General features: G+C 35.7%; 1 long non-coding RNA gene across 2 annotated transcripts in view; it reads left to right on the top strand.

Moving 5' to 3' along the window:
- LOC136026491 (uncharacterized) overlaps window positions 1–13808 on the top strand; it is a 46061-nt gene extending 32253 nt beyond the window's left edge. Inside the window, exon 3 of one of the 2 annotated variants that reach the window (XR_010617310.1) lies at window positions 11427–13808. This is a non-coding gene — a long non-coding RNA (uncharacterized LOC136026491). Of the gene's footprint in view, window positions 1–5815; window positions 8477–11426 lie in introns of those variants that run through there. The other variant, XR_010617309.1, reaches the window with a different exon arrangement.
- The last annotated feature ends 486 nt before the right edge of the window (window positions 13809–14294 follow it).

Genomic DNA, 14294 nt, shown 5'->3' with positions numbered 1-14294 from the left:
TCTCATACCAGCCTCGACATTCAGCAACACGTTGATAATGAAAATCGAGAACAAATTTGTATATTTAGGGGCTGTTAAGGGCTGATGCAATCCTATCTAGGATAGACCCCATCAAAATCATTTATTCTCAAAGAAAAACATTAAATTATGTTTGCATCTTAGGGTTGTACAATAAAAGTCAACCCAAAATTTATGTTTGGGTGAGGCATCATAGAGTTCGTGGTAACAAACTGTAGTAAGGAGCGATGCGGCTCAATAGTAACCGAAGCTCGATTGCATTTTTATGCTGATTTTAAATATATAAGTTTTATCAAGTTTAGTCTTGCCCACAAAAAGTTATGAGCCGAGAAAACTTGCCTTATTTTAGAAAATAGGGGAAATACCCCCTAAAAGTCATAGAATCTTACCGAAAATCACACCATCAGATTCAGGGGTGATTGTATCGAGTCAGTGGTACTAGAATGTCGCGAGAGAGTTCGTTCTAACTGAAATTGAAAGTTCTAGTGTTACTTTTAAGTAATCAAAAAAACTGGAAGGCACCTAGGCCCCCTCTCACGCTCATTTTTTCCCAGTCACAGGATGGAAATTTTGAGATATCCATTTTGTTCAACATAATTGAAAACCCTAATAACTATGTATTTGGGAACGACTTAACCCCCCACAGTCCCCGGGGGAGGGGCTGCAAGTTATAAACTTTGACCATTGTTTTCATATAGTAATGGTTATTTGGAAGCGTACAGACGCTTTCAGGGGGACTTTTTGCGTTGGGGGGACGGGGGGAGGGGCTACGTGGAAGAATCTTTCCATGGAGAAATTTATCATAAGGAAAAGAATTTCCATGAAGGGGTGCAGGATTTTTTATCATTATTTAAAAACAAAACAAAGAAAAAAAAATAAAAAAAGCTTTTTCAACTGGAAGCAAGGAGCATCATTCAAATTTAAAACGAACAGAAACCATTAAGTATATAAGGGCGTTCGTCTCCTCTTCAATATCTCGCTCTTTACGCTAAATTATTTCTGGTAATTTAACTATTTATTCTGCGACCTTTGTTATTAAGGGGTCATTATTAAAGAATTGAGACAAAATTCAAGCTTTAGTGAAAAAGGGTGAGTTATTGACGAGGGGACGAACCCTGACATATCCGTAACAAAAACATACAAATATAGAAGAATGTTACGTTAGTTGATTTGTAAGTTGCATATATTTATTACTAATAAAATGTTCATAAGAAATAGAAAGTTTTAATTGCCTTTTTAAGCAACCAAAAAGTTGGAGGACAACTAGGCCTCCTTCCCCACCCCTTTGTTTTTATCGAAATCGTACTATCAAAATCATGAGGAAGCCATTTAGCCAAAAAAAAATAAATGCAAACTTTGTTTTAATTATTCATGTACAGTGAACCAAAACCAAAACATACATTAATTCAAAAACGTTCAGTAATTAAATAAAAATACAAGTTTTTTCAACTGAAAGTAAGGAGCGACATTGAAACTTAAAACGACAAGGCATTATTTCGTGTGTGAAAGGAGCTGTCCCCTTCTTAACGTCCCACTCCTTACGCTAAAGTTTTTTATTCTTTTCAAAAGTTAAACTATGACAAAGAGTCAAACTTTAGCGTAAAGAGCGGGACGGTAAGGAGGGGATATTCCCTTTCATATACGGAATAGTTTTTGTTCGTTTTATAGGGTGACCCAAAAAGATGCGTACCCATGTTTTATTCGATAAACAATCCTTTTTTTTACAAATGTCTTACTGCTGTAGGACGTGAAAGGTGAACCTATGGATGATCTTTTGCAGCTATAGTTGCCCCAAAAATGTCTTGGACAAATCAATAGAAGATATTTTCTCTGGAGACCTATTTTGCGACAAAATCATACCAGAGTGTACAGATTCAGTTTCGAGAACGTTTCCCTTGTCGCGACTTTCCACTAAAATCAACGATTGTTAGTTGGGTTACGAAGTTCAGAGAGCATGGGACTGAAGTGCAATTATGTTCTAAGGCTACAGGGGGAACTTATTCAGGCAAGAAAAAGAGAAAAACACTGCTGCAGTAAGGGACTCAGTAGGAAGTAGCCCAAGGAAATCAGTGCGTAGACGCAGCCAAGAACTCGGAATGACAAGGTATTGCAAGGGCATACAAGGAATGCAAGAACAGAAGAAAACATTGCTGTAGTAAGGAAGTCAGCAGGAAGCAGCCCTAGGAAATCCATGCGTAGATGCAGCCAAGAACTCGGAATGACAAGGTATTGCAAGGACATACAAGGAATGCAAGAACAGAAGAAAATAGTGCTGTAATAAGGGACTCAGTAGGAAGCAGCCCTAGGAAATCCATGCCTAGACGCAGCCAAGAACTCGGAATGACAAGGTATTGCAAGGACATACAAGGAATGCAAGAACAGAAGAAAATGCTGTAGTAAGGGACTCAGTAGGAAGCAGCCCTAGGAAATCCATGCCTAGACGCAGCCAAGAACTCGGAATGACAAGGTAGTGCAAGGATATGCAAGGACAGTCGAAAACATTACTGCAGTAACGGACTCAGTAGGACGCAGTCCCAGGACATCAGTGCGTAGACACAGCCAAGAACTCGGCATGACAAGGGAATGTAAGTATATACAAGGAATGCAAGGATTGCTGCAGTAAGGGATTCAGTAGGACGCAGCCCAAGGAAATCAGTGCGTAGACACAGCCAAGAGCTACAAGGATATACAAGGAATGCAAGGAAAGAAGAAAATATTGCTACAGTAAGGGACTCAGTAGGACAAAACCCCACGGAATCACCGCGTAGACGCAGGAATTCGGAATGACAAGTCATTGTGGCGTGTTCTGGCGTTTAGTTGAACATTTAGGGACAGTGTAGTCCCTCACTTCAGCAATATTTTCTTCTTTCATTGCACTGTTTTTCATGCCTGAATAAGTTCCTCCTGTAGCTTTAGAACATAGGTGCACTACAATCCCATGCTCCCTGAACTTCGTAACCCAACTAACAATCGTTGATTTTGGTGGAAAGTTGCGACAATGGAAACGTTCTCGAAACTGAATCTGTACACTCTGGTATGATTTTGTCGCAAAATAGGTCTCCAGGGAGGATATATTCAATTGATTTGTCCAAAACATTTTTGGGACAACTATAGCCGCAAATGCTCATCCATAGGTTCACATCCACAGACAACAAATGTCTAGTTGTTAGTTGGGCCATAGAGTCAAGTGATCTTAATGAAAGTCAAACAAGAAGATTCAACATATCAGGGAAACCTATTACAGAGGTTTCAAGCTCCTGTCTACAAATATGAGGATTTTTGGGTTTTTTGCTGGAAGAACGACCACGGATGCGTATTTAATTTTTTTTGTTTCTTTTTTTTCCAAGACATGACAGGGAAGGACCAATGGTCTTAGAAGATCAAGAGAGTTGACATTTGAAAAAAGTAAAAATTCTAATGCCGTTTTAATGATACCCAAAACTGGAGGGGAACTAGCCCCCCTCTTCCCACTACACTTTTTCCTTAAGACATTTGACCAAAATTTTGAGGTACCTATTTTGTTCAGCATACGTGAAAAGTCTTAGAAGTATAATTTTTTGGACGAAATTACCCCTCATAGTCCCTGGGGGAAGGGTTAGAAGTCACGCCATTTGTCCCTTGTTCAATATAATATTTGATATTGAAGAAAAAACATGGAATTTTGGGGGGAGGAAAGGGGGAATTTCTTGAAAGGGAGTGTTTTCAGCGGGAAGAGTTTTCCCGATTTCAATTTCTTGAAGGAGCAGCCCCTCTCATATCCGTAATATTTTTGGTTCGTTTTAAGTTTTAATGTTGCTTCTTACTTTTAGTTGGAAAAACTTGCGATTGATTGTTATCCCTTAAAGGCTGACTTTTGATGTTTTTAGAGGGAATATCAACATATGCAACTCTAGAAAGAAAATCAGGGTAAATGATTGACTGTTGCACTGGAGGATCCAGGGGGACCCCCCCCCAAGATCTGTCTGGTGCCTGCTTATCCTTTTTTTTACTTTTTTTTTAGAAAAAAACTTGTCAAACTGGTCAATTATTGGTACCTTTGCCACATTAGCCCCCCCTCCAAGATTTTACTCATTGGCACCCTTGTTACATTGGGCCTCCCCAATATTTCACTCTTCATCCACCCCTGGTCTGGTAGCTAATGTTATAGAGACCTGGAGCAATGAATTTTGTCATAAAAGGAAGGGAAAATAATTAAAACTGACAAGTAAAATTTCAAATACAAGTATGTCTATTGTGTCAGTAATAATGTCAAACATAAAATGCGTCCATGATATGTGGTCTTTGGGCTGCTAACTAAAAGGGCCTCAGCATATCCTATTTCATTTTTGTTTTTTTTTTTGAATTTGTGATTCACATTTATCTTAAAAAATGTCGAAAAATTCCGCAAGAAAACCAATAATAAATTTGTATACATAAATATACATGCGTAAATATCTGCTTCTAAATGCATATGTATAAATGACAGGCAGTAACGAACAACAATGTCCAAAGAATATTTTAAATCACTACGAAATGTATTTTAATTGTTGGCCATAGAAGACAGACAATGGAGATTAAAAGCTGACACATGGAAGCACCTTAAGATTAAAATTTACTAGAATAAAGTGTGCCAATTATTGAATCAAACTGTCTCTGAGACTGTGCAAAATATAAATGCATCACGTTGCAATAAAACTAGTTGCTTTACCAGTTTTTGACAAAATGAAAAAAACAGTATCAAAATTACAGCTTTCTCCAGGGTTTAGATATCATCCTGTTTTACACGAAGATACTAGACTAGACATCTCTTTGTCCCCATATTCTTCAGCAAGGTCATTGTGATAAGATCAGCGACCAGGGTCAATACTTTCTCTCTATTCAGTTAGTGATAACTCACCCGATGAGGGTGGCTTTTCTTGCAACGATTTTTTAAAAGCTATTATGCGTAAGAATGCGTTTCACAGGATTTATTGCCCTATTATTATGCATAGGCCTGATCTCAATAACAATAGGCATATTTAAATTGAATTATGATAGTACAGCAAATGTGATAGCAGTAAACTGTAAAGTGGCAATAAACATTTGTAGTTCCTGTTAAAAAAAAACCTTTCCGAGGGAAGTAAAAAGCGAAGTTGAAACATAAAACAGACCAAACTTACTACCTCACAGCCTATCTAATATATATATATATATATATATATATATATATATATATATATATATATATATATATATATATATATATATATATATATATATATATATATATATATATATATATATATATATATTCATTATATATTTCATTATATATATATATATATATATATATATATATATATATATATATATATATATATATATATATATATATATATATATATATATATATATATATATATATATATATATAAATATATATATATACTAGCTGTTGGGGTCACTTTTGGGGTCACTAACCCAAGCTTCAAACGTCACTCTTTACTTCCCTCGGAAAACTTTGTTTTTTAAATTAATATTTGTTTGCTTTTGATTACAATACAATGTAGAAACAACGCAGCCATGATATTTTCTATTTATATAATGTAATGTATAATGATTTATTTATTAATAATGTACATTCGTTTTAAGTTTTAATGTCACTCCTTAGTTTCAGCTGGAAAATTTTTTTTAACTAGAATTTCTAACAATCACCAATCCATGGGAGATAAGACACATCTAGAAAATACTGCAAACACCCTTAACAGCTACGAAAAACTTTGAGTCTATAACATAAAGTTCATTATCCATACTTCACAAAACAGTAAATTTTTTTCAGGTACGTTTGTTTTTCGATGAGCAAAAAGCTGTTTTTAATCGGCGGACTTCGCCTGAAAAAGCCATGATGAACACAGGGCTTTCTAAATAGCCTACTGACTAGCAAAAACTAGAAGACTAGAAATCTGTGGTGGCGCAGTGGGTTTGACCTTAGCTTGGTAATACGGGACCCATAGATCGAATCATGCTGCAGGAATGCACTGCAGGGCCGACGCAGGGACCTTAGTAGTCAAGAAGCGTCGTTAATCCGATACAATACAATCTAAAAAGTTCTGGTAGCCCACTAGCCTCAGCTTTTCTTTTTGAAACATATGTAAGTAAAAAAGTGAGACGGCACTAGACCCTTAAAGTCCAAACTGGCGGTGTTAAACTACGTCTCATGGCCCTTTAGCCAGGAAGTGCAATGAGGGGGTTGGGGGCCAACCATCCTGAGCTTTCAGACACCCTTCCTGCTTACCTTCCCCACATTTTTCCAGGTACCATTTGGAGCTGGGTCGACTCTGGCTGATCTTACGGAGTCACGCCACTGACTCCCGTCCCAAGCTAATTACTGGTCACAACTGGGATTGAACCCTTGCCCCTTGAACAAAGAATTCCTACGCCACCGCGTCAACCACTCAGCCAGGACGGCTTTCCTAGCTGAGTGATTGGCTCATGGCATCAAAAGTGCCTTTTTTTGTGCCATTTGAAACTTTCAGATGGTAGAATTGATAAGAAAAACGTAGACATGAGCAGTATTGTTTATATGAGATATCAAAAATCTATGTAAGATGTACTGGTAGCCCGCTAGGATTTTTTCATGCTATATGGCACTTGCAGACGGTGGAGTTTGTATAAACCACGTACATATGAGAAATAGATTTTGAATGAGCTCTTAAGCATCTCTCTATGATGTTCTAGGAACTTGCTAGTCCTGGCAAAAAGAAGGAAAAAACCGTTTTAGCATTTTTTTTTACTTTTAGTTATTTATGGGCTGCGTTTCGCTTTTTACTAAGTAGCAGCTAATGGTTCAGCCATGACAAAGAGTTCATTGTAAATCCTCCCCAGAAACTAGTTAACATTGAAGACTGTAAAATCTAACAGAATTAAAAAAGAAACTTATTGAATGCAATCAATAGCTTCTAATTGAGCCATTAAACATCTATCTACGATGGTGTGGTAGCTTGCTAATGCTTCAGTAGCTTACTGATGAGCAGACAATTTTTAAAACTTAGTCAGGGGGCTAGGAGGGGTTCTTTTAAACCTCCAGTAAAGGGTTCCGGAACATAACTATTACAATAATACCTGTTTTGTACTTCAGATCTGTTCCACTTAAGAAGCGGTACCAAAAATGTTTTTTTTCAGTGCTTTACCGCAATTATGAATTGTAAAATTGAAATAAAAAAGCAAGTATATATGAGCAATAACTTTCAAATGAGCCATTAAACATCACGCTTACAAGCTCTGCTAGCCCAATAGCTCCCGCTTTTCTACTTGAAACACGGCACCAAAAGTACCGTTTTAGTGCCATTTGGAACTTGCTGATGGTGTAATTTATATGAAAGACGTAAATATAAGCAATTTCTTTTATATGAGCTTGGGAAATGGCTCAAAAAGTGTCATTTTGGTTCCATATGGCACTTACAGATAGCAAAATGTATAAAAATCACGAATATATGAGGAATAGTGTTTTTGAGCCATTAAGCAACTCTCTTTGATGTTCTGGTAGCCCAATAATGTAGTTGAAAAAAAATGAAAATAAACGGGAGACAGATCAGTGCTATCAGTGTAAAAAAGTGTAAAAAGTAAAAAGTGTAAAAAGTGTAAAAAAGTGTAAAAAAGTGTAAAAAGTGTAAAAAAGTGTAAGAAGAGTAAAAAGTGTAAAAAGTGAACCAGTGTAAAAAGATCAGTGTAAAAAAGTGATTTTCCCTCTTGTTCAAGGAGGGGGACTGTAATTCCCCAGTACAAGGTTTTTGACCACGATGATTCCAATGGTATACTTTTCATTTTGATCTTACACCATTTTTGAAGGATGTGGAGGCTTTTTTGGAAATCGCTATAGATTACTTTTCGCAATAAACTTTTACTTTTAAGAAGAACCGAAGTAATAGCTATCATTCCTGATTCAGTGCGTCAGTTGACAATTTTGTTCACTGGGCAGTTTTTTTTCTAAACGCGATTTTTAATTTTTGGTTACTATGGACTTTGGTTCACTCTTTACTAGGTTGCAGCCACCGCTGCAACCATGATAAAACTCATTGACCATCCTAATATTGCTTTATAGAGGATGCCAGTTACCCCCCCCCCAAACCCTTTTTGAAGATAACACTTCCTGTGTTATCTTCGGCAAATGGCTCTGCTTATTCTCACGGAACAGTTTTGTCAGTGGATGCTTATTGGATGTTGCTACCTAGATTAACTGTATAAGTATCTAGCTTCTAAAGGTCTTTGGAATTTTGTTAAAGGGCCGAGGAAAGGAAAAAATTGAAATCTGAGGCGTAGAATGGTACAAGTGGAAATCTACATAAAAAAATATACAGTTATTAAATTTTTAACAAGAAAAACTCCATTTGCAGCTATGGAGGGTACCAATAGAGGAGTAATTGTCAATTAAAACGAAAACGCTAGTGAAAAATAATCAGCCAAAAATAAAAGAATGTGTAGCTTTCTTTTGAGTTTATAGTTGTCTGTGGGGATCAGGATATTCTTAATTTTGTTTTTTTTTCGTTTTTTTTTTGGGGGGAAGGCTATTTTAAATTTAGCTAATCAGTTTTGCGACACAACACTGTTAAAATGTGCTATTGATCTAGAAACTTTAAATTTTATAATAACACAAAGAAAACTCTTGGAAAACTGTGGGTCCCAGGTATAAATTAAATGAGGAGGGTTCTCCCCTCCTTAGTACCCCACATTTTACGCTGAAGTTTTAGTGCTTAAAAAAGCTTCTGATTCTAATTAAACAGCCCTTGTGTTCCAGGAGTTGCTCATAAGGAATTAGGACAAAAGGCTAAAATTTAGCGTAAAGAGTGGGGTATTGAGGAGAGGGCAACCTTCCTCATATTTGTAATAATTTCTGTTCGTTTTAAGTTTTAATGTTGATCCTTACTTTCACGTAAGAAACTTGCTTTTTCATTTAATTTCTGATCGTTCTTTAAATAATGCTTGAAAATTCAGCTCCCCCTCCAAGGAAAATACCTTCCCTCACGAAACATTAATCCATAGAAAGATCCTCCGACGTAGCCTCCCGCCCCAAAAAATTGCCCCCTTAAGAAAATCCCCCGGAAAGTATCTATATACTTTCCAATAGCCAACATTATGCATAAACAATGGGCAAAGTTCATAGCTTATACCCCTTCCCCAGGGTCTATGGGAGGAGATGTTAAATGATCCTCGTTTTCATAATTATTAGATATTTTGACTATGCTGAGAAAAATAGCTGTCTCAAAATTTTCATCGGTTGTTTTTGGGGGAAATGGGCGTGGGAGGAGGGCCAGCTATCCCTAATATTTTTGGTCACTTTGAAAGGGCACTAGAACTTTTGATATCTGATCAAATGAATCCTCTTCCAATCTTCTAGGATATTTGGTTCAATACGATCAACTCTGGTTGAAACAATCATAAAAACAAATAAACCCGCATCCGTGATCTTGCTTCTGGTGAAAAATGTAAAATTCCACGTTTTTACATATTGGAGATTGAAACCTCTACAGTTATATTCTCTGATATTGCCCTACTATATGGATGTCAACTTTTCTTCTTTTTTGAAACCACTGTCTATGTTATATGAGAAGACAAGAAGGCTTATACAGGAAACAAAAGTGTTCTATAACAATCCAACTATCTCATTACTTGATTTGCAGTCTCTGTACATTCTTTCGTGCGTGTCATTCACTTTTCATCAACTTCAAGATGATGTTCCCACAGCCCTTCAAATTACTCCTTATTTCGTTACTGATAGGTCTCGGCATCATCTTAACAATTTAAGGAATATTAATATTTTATTTACTCCATCGGTGAGATCTGACTTTAATCCATTAACTGCTTCTAATATCGTTTGGAATAGCCTACCTGAGTCAGCTCAAGAATGTCACTCATTTGGTAGTTTCAAAAGAAATTTAAGAAATTTTTAATTTTTTGATGTTTTATGTTTATAATTTTTTATTGAGGGGGATGGATGACCCTACCTAGCCTGGTTAGCAATGTTTGTTCTGAGGGGTTTTGACTCTGTTTAGCATTTTTGTGGCTTGTTTTCAATTATATATTTGGAATTCTCTTTAATCCATGATATTGTCCTATATCATCTTTTTTTCGGAGGGGGGGGATCTTAAAATCTACTAATGTTTGGGATTTTTATTCTTTTTGTGTGTGTGTGTGCTGAGTCGGAAAGTTTGAAATACATTACATTGAAAATACCTTTTTTTAGTATTTGTTTCATTTTGTTTCTCCTTTGTTTTTTTCCTGGCCATAGAGTACGGGGACTATGTTCAAGTGTTTTTTCGTAGATTTATCGATTGAATAAACTGATTGATTGACTGATCTATATGCTGAATCTGATGGTGTGATTTTCATTACGATCCCTTGATATTTAGGGGTGTTTCCGCCCTCTTTCAAAAATTGGGCAAATTTTCCAAGGCTTGTAAATTTTAAAGAGAAACATTGAATTTGATGAATCTTTTATATTTTGAATAAGAATCGAAATTCAATTCTTTTTATGTATCCGTTGTTACAAAGACGCTGTTTCTAAAGAGTTTTGGTTAATATTGAGCCCCATCGCTTCTTACTTACAGTTCGTTACTACGAACTGTTTGACAGACTTTAGACGGGTCCAGCAGGTAAAACCGTTTACATTTTGATGTCCTTGGTACTTCAAGTATCTTGGAGGTATATTATTTCTTTTAGATAGTTTAAAAAGTAAGTTATTTAGAATAGTACTTAAGTACGGTTCTGAAGCCCCTCCTTCCCATATTGTGAAAAACATTTCATTTTGGCGATTCATAATGAAACAAAAAGACAAAAAATAAACCAGCCCCCCCCCCCTTCTGGTCTAAATTTTAAACTTATAACTGTTGACATCTTCACTCAAAATAGAAATCCCTGCCCCTCTACAGATTCGTTAACTGCCTCCTTTGGTAGCCATTGATGTAAGGTACACCCTTATCTATTGGTTTGAATTTGTAAATTTATCTTTGAGAGTTTTGAGGATTTTCCAGTCCCCTAGTAGTCATTCTATTTTGACTTTGAATTGTATTTCTTTATTTGTGCTAGTTGTTCAGTGCTGATAGTTTGTTTGCTGACGAAGCCTTTTTTTTTTTAATTAATTACCAAGCTTAAAACTGCGCAATGCCTTAACTCATCACAAGCTATTTACCAGTTATGTTATTAATGAGTGTATTCAAACCAAATAAGTGTGAACAAACGTGATGGTAAGCAAACACAAAAGGGTGCTATTGTGCAAATTCAATGTATATCATGCTTATAAATTTACACAAAAACTATTCAAAGATTCTTCACCCATTGCGACCTTGTTTGGTTTGCCAGGGTACTGGTTTTTTAAATTGTCAACAATCATATAAAATAATTCTTGGCATTGTATGCTTAAATTTACGAGATTTTAACACGTGTTCATTTTTTAGCTTTTAGAACATGTTTTGATTAAAGCTTTCTCTCAAATGTTGCACTCTGAATAGAAAAATCCGCCCCTCTTGGTCAAAATTGACAGCAGCGATTTTTTTTTCTGAGGCGCCGCCAAAGACGTAGCAAGTAGAAGGATGAAGATGAAATCGACCCACTGAAGCCCTATTCAAGGCCACCATTGGCGTCTATAATCCGTGAATGAGGGATCAAAGGTCATGAATATCCTATTCGGAGCTGAGTTTTTGTAGTTCTGTCTTATGATGAATCATTTTGAGTTTCTCGTAAAAAAGGTACAAAGAAGACAATGGACGATGATTGATTTCTGATCTTTGGAATGAACAACTTTGGATACCATCAGAATATGTCTTGTTTAGCATTCAAGCAAAAGTCAACATGACTGTGATATCATCAGATTATATTGTCTTTTAAATTAGAATTGGTACATTCGAAACAGTTTAATTCTTAACCAAAGGAAAATTGTAGGGCATTTTGCTTTCCAGCTTCCTTAGGCCAAACGAATGATTTAGGTCCGGCGTTGGCTAAAAAAGAACCTTAGAGAAGTTCTCTGAATATGTTTTCCCTATTTTGTCTCTCTGCTGATGCCCTTCCTCCCGGGATGTGTCGTCCAAAAAAAAAATTGGATAAAAGCGGCTCTGTTTTATTCATAAAAAGAGGTTCTCCTAGGAACCTCCTCCCGATTTTCTCTCAATGCTGAACACACACTCAAGATAATAGACAGAGATAAGGGTAAGAAAATAGTACGGTACAATTAGTATACCAATCCCCCTCCGTACGAAACTTCTATGAACTTTATCAGTTCAATATTTGATTTTTTTTTTCTAAAAAATTAAAAATCATCTTAGTGTTGTTAGTTCATTTTTTTTTTTTAATCCTTAATTTTCTGACTTTTTTCAAACAACTGATTAGTTTTAGTTATGTGTTCTACTTTCCGGAAAAATTTCAACACCATATTTACGCAATGCCAGAGTATTACACAATTTCACGGTTATACCCAAAGAGCTGGAAAAGAGATTAAAGATCAGCTTCTAAAAACATTCATTCCGCCGTTAACCCTAAATGCAAGGTTGTTCCCAGGAGGAAGAGGGTTTAAATCCTCTCCCCCAATATTTTCTTCTAACTCGTAGAAACCTACTAAAATTGCTTATAAACAATTTTGATACGTCTTTAAAAGTTTTTATAACACTACACCCTCACCCTCCCCGCCAAACAAAATACTGGACACGGCCTTGTCTAGATCCAGCCAAAATTTTACATTAGACATTTTGTATTGTGATGAATAAGTACAAGCTAGTGAGAATCTGCCCCTATACCTCTGTCGGCATCAACGAGGGGATTTTCTAAATCAACTAGATACTAGAAAAATGTATGTATTTTATAGTATTAGCCTATGTTCAGTCACTGATAAATAAATAAGGGAGAGGGAAAGTCCACATAAAGTTCTTTTTGAAAAAATATTATTAATTTAAAAACAGAAACAGGAATCTAACTTTGCTGTGGTAATTCCAAAAAATAATATTTGATAATTTTTTTTGGCCAACTTAAATTTAAGATTCAACCTCTTAAGCTAAATAATTTTTACCTCTTCGGCCATCCAGTTTTCTTCTGTTTTATTTGCCCCAGGAGGATTTACACATTGATGTAATACCATTCTAAATTTTGAATATTTTTTTTTGTAGTGTGGTCAATTCTCGATGAATTAAAATATAGAACTAATAAAATATTTTGCGCTGTTTAAAAGCTGCGAGTTTCTTTCTTCTTTATGTTTTGTCCTCTTTTGTCCTGTATCTTTACAGTTTTTTGTATATAAAGAGGGAATTGACATATCCAGGAGGCCAATGGGGACCTCCTCCCCAAGATTTTTCTTGGTATTCTATTCCTCCTTTTCTGTTTTTTACTATTTTTTTAAATGAAATTATCAATTTGGTCAATTATTGGTGCCCTTGCCATATTGGCTCCCCCCACTGACTTTACTCTAGATTCGCTTTTGAAAAAGCTAATAAATGAGAATTATAGCGTCGAATCGGCAAATCACTGCAAGTGTATTCGATAGCTATGATTTTAAGATATTTTTTTATGGGGAGTCTTTTGCTTACTGCAATTTTACTAAAAACTCCAGCAAGCTTTCAAAATTTTCCACTTTTAGCATAATTTCAAATATATTTTATGATAAACATAATAAATATAAAAGGAAGAACTTTGGTTTTTTAATGAAAATAATATTGGCTAAAATAAGTATTTTTGGCAGATCTGGTCTTTTTTCAGTCGATGAAAGAATAGTAAAAAAAGCAAAAAACGGTGAAAATGAGGTGAAAAAGAACACTGACACATCTTGTTAGTCATTTTTGTTAGTTCTATCAGGTTCAGATAAAAGTTCTTTCTTCACACATTATACCATTTGGCAACATTGATTGCAACCTATAATTTAATACATCTGTTTGGGTATTTAACCGGAGTTGCTGAAGGCAAGGACGTTCATTGGTGCCATCCAAGCATTCAGCCCATAATTACGTAACTGTAAAACAGCATATTAAATTGTTAATTGTTGATTTAGTCTGAAAAAGAAAACGACACAAAATGTTATTAACGAGAGAAAATTAACCTGTAGGAAGAGTACAAACTTGGTGCTCCAATTAACTTAGGGTAGAACATGGCACAATCCTGTGCATAAAGTAATTGTAGGCATACGGAACGAAATGTGTTTGAAAATCCAGTTTCAAAATGATTTTTACCAGTGTGTGTGCGCCATGTGTGGTGAAAGTTTGCCATGCACGACTAGAAGAGTACCATACATGGTGGAAAGACACATATGACTTGATGAGAGTGTGCCACGGTTGACACAACAGGTG

The sequence above is a fragment of the Artemia franciscana genome, chromosome 4 (assembly GCF_032884065.1).
Source record: "Artemia franciscana chromosome 4, ASM3288406v1, whole genome shotgun sequence".
Taxonomy (NCBI): domain Eukaryota; kingdom Metazoa; phylum Arthropoda; class Branchiopoda; order Anostraca; family Artemiidae; genus Artemia; species Artemia franciscana.
The sequence above is the reverse complement of the archived record's forward strand: the minus strand, read 5'-3'. Positions and strand labels throughout refer to the sequence as shown.